The sequence below is a fragment of the Hyperolius riggenbachi genome, chromosome 2 (assembly GCF_040937935.1).
Source record: "Hyperolius riggenbachi isolate aHypRig1 chromosome 2, aHypRig1.pri, whole genome shotgun sequence".
In the NCBI taxonomy this organism is placed as follows: Eukaryota; Metazoa; Chordata; class Amphibia; order Anura; family Hyperoliidae; genus Hyperolius; species Hyperolius riggenbachi.
This window is the reverse complement of record NC_090647.1, coordinates 396,376,890-396,380,480: the sequence shown is the minus strand read 5'-3', so window position 1 is coordinate 396,380,480 and position 3,591 is coordinate 396,376,890.

The window sequence follows — 3,591 nt, the reverse complement described above, 5'->3', positions numbered from 1 at the left end:
GGGTGCTATTAAAGCAATACGATTCAGCCAGGAGCACGTTAACAAGCCAAGAGACTGACTAATCTGTCCCTAGGAGAAACAGTCTGCAGCAGCTCGCCCTATTCTGACTAACAGCAGGCACACGGTTGAGTGTAATGGCCGCCGGAGCCTGCCTTATATAAGGGGGGTGGGGCTCCAGGGCTGAGTGTAGCCGTATTGGCTACAATGTGCCTGCTGACTGTGATGTAGAGGGTCAAAGTTGACCCTCAGAGCATTATAGGGCATTATGGGACCGGCAGATAGCCGACTACCTGGCCTTAACTGCGGATGTAGATACTCTGAGCAGCGATGAACCCCTGGACTACTGGGTGCGCAGGCTTGACCTGTGGCCAGAGCTGTCACAATTTGCCATCCAATTTCTGGCTTGCCCTGTCTCAAGCGTCCTGTCAGAAAGGACCTTCAGCGCAGCTTGCGGCATTGTCAGTGAGAAGAGAAGTCGCCTAGGTCAAAAAAGTGTTCAGTACCTCAAGTTTATCAAAATGAATGAGGCATGGATCCCGGAGGGCTACTGCCTGCCCGAAGACTAAGTCAGTCCCCACACACAGTGTCAGGAACCGGCCCGCGGCACACCTGTGTATACGGTTCCCGACTGCGGGTTTGACCAGATCAAGCAGGGAACCGCCTTATTCCAGCTACAGACAAGGCTGGGACCCCTCAAACGCTCCTTACTGCCACCACTAGCTGTTGCTAGACACGTCCACTCAGCTGTCAAGTGCTCAACACGCAATCTGCGTTTTCGTATTTAGGTCAGCTTTGCGCTTTAGGCCGAATACGAGAACGCCACGCACACCCACACAGTTGCAATCTACACTGTAGTGAAGCAAAACTACTAACAGTTGTTCCGAACGATACTGTTAGCAACTCTGCTGTCGAGCTACTCGCTAGCGCCCATGGCAAACACTAAGATTGCGCCCCCCTCCCAACCACCCACCCACCAAGTAGTCACATGCCTCCAGATAATTTATCAAGTAGTCACTGCCCCCAACTAAAAAATTAATTAGTAGATTTTATTAAGTACCGTATTTTTCGCCGTATAAGACGCACTTTTTCTTCCCCAAAATGTTGGGGGAAAAGTGGGTGCGTCTTATGCGGCGAAGGTACGGATTTCGGGATGCAGAGGTGCGCAGGGAAGCACTATATACATTACCTGCTCCTGCCGCCGCGCTCTTGGCTCCAATCCTGGCTCCCCGATCCTCTTCTTCCATCTACCGCTGCCCGCTGCTGCCCCAGCCGAACATCGCTGGCCGGTCTTAATTAGCCGCGCAGGGATACACTATCAGCACACCACGTGCGCCGGGGTCACGCATACGCATGTGTGACCCGGCGCACGCTGATAGCGTATCCCTGCGCGGATAATTAGGACCGGCCAGCGTTGTTCGGCGGCATGCGTGACCCCGACACGTGGTGTGCTGATAGCGTATCCATGCGGCTAAGACCGGCCAGCGATGTTCGGCGGGGGCAGCAGCGGGCAGCGGTAGATGGAAGAAGAGGATCGGGGAGCCAGGAGCGCGGCGGCAGGAGCAGGTAATGTATGTGTACTCACACTACCTGCACAGGGGGACACCGGCACTGGAGGACACACGGACAACGGGGCCACAGGCACAGGGGACGCTACCACAGGGGACACTGCTACAACAGGGGGACACTGCCACAAGAGGGGGACACTGGCACAACAGGGGGACACTGGCACAACAGGGGGACACTGCCACAACAGGGGGACACTGCCACAGGGGACACTGGCACAATAGGGGACACTGGCACAGGGGACACTGGCACAATAGGGGACACTGCCACAACAGGGGGACACTGCCACAACAGGGGGACGGGGGACACTGGCACAGGGGGCTGCAGGCAGAACAGGGGGACACAGCAGGCAGAACAGGGGGACACAGCAAGCACAGGGGGACACAGCAGGCAGAACGGGGACACAGCAAGTACAGGGGGACACAGCAGGCAGAACAGGGGGACACAGCAGGCACAGGGGGACACAGCAGGCACAGGGGGACACAGCAGGCACAGGGAGACACAGCACAGGGGGGCACAGCAGGCACAGGGGGACACAGCACATAACACTGTCCCCATATGTGGTGTAATAGTATGTAATGTAACTGGAAAGGGGCAGGTAAAAAGTCCTTAAGACACCCCTGCATCATAGACACACCTAGGTTTAGTTTTTTCTTTTTTTCCTGATTTTTGCCCTTTAAATCTGGGTGCGTCTTATATGCCGGAGCGTCTTATACGGCGAAAAATACGGTAGTTACACACCTCCAGATACAATATGTAGCCAATATGTAATTCAGTAGCCAGGTGCCTCACAATAAGCATTACATTCAGGGACATCAAGCAGCAGAATGCAGTAAAGAGGCCCTGTAGTGACATATAGCTGAATGCATTAAAGAGGCCCTGTAGTGACATACAGCAGAATGCAGTAAAGAGGCCCTGTAGTGACATATAGCAGAATGCAGTAAAGAGGCCCTGTAGTGACATATAGCATAATGCAGTAAAGAGGCCCTGTAGTGACATATAGCATAATGCAGTAAAGAGGCCCTGTAGTGACATATAGCAGAATGCAGTAAAGAGGCCCTGTAGTGACATATAGCAAAATGCAGCAAAGAGGCCCAGTAGTGACATAAAGCAGAATGCAGTAAAGAGGCCCTGTAGTGACATATAGCAGAATGCAGTAAAGAGGCCCTGTAGTGACATATAGTAGAATGCAGTAAAGACACCCTGTAGTGACATATAGCAGAATGCAGTAAAGAGGCCCTGTAGTGACATATAGCAAAATGCAGCAAAGAGGCCCAGTAGTGACATAAAGCAGAATGCAGTAAAGAGGCCCTGTAGTGACATATAGCAGGATGCAGTAAAGAGGCCATGTAGTGACATAGAGCAGAATGCAGTAAAGAGGTCCGTAGACTGCAGTGACATATAGTAAAATGCAGTAAAAAGGCTGAGTAGTGACATATAGCAGAATGCAGTGAAGAGGCCCAGTAGTGACATATAGCAGAATGCAGTAAAGAGGCCCTGTAGTGACATATAGCATAATGCAGTAAAGAAGCCCTGTAGTGACATGTAGTTGAATGCATTAAAGAGGCCCTGTAGCGACATATAGCAGAATGCAGTAATGAGGTCCTGTAGTGACATATAGCAGAATGCAGTGAAGAGGCCCAGTAGTAACATATACCAGAATGCAGTAATGAGGTCCTGTAGTGACACATAGCAGAATGCAGTGAAGAGGCCCAGTAGTGACATATAGCAGAATGCAGTAATGAGGTCCTGTAGTGACATATAGCAGAATGCAGTGAAGAGGCCCAGTAGTGACATATAGCAGAATGCAGTGAAGAGGCCCAGTAGTGACATATAGCAGAATGCAGTAATGAGGTCCTGTAGTGACATATAGCAGAATGCAGTGAAGAGGCTCAGTAGTGACATATAGCAGAATGCAGTAATGAGGTCCTGTAGTGACATATAGCAGAATGCAGTAATGCAGTAATGCAGTAATGTACACCAAAACCCGCAAGCAGATCCACAAAACACTAGCGGTTTTTGGAGCAG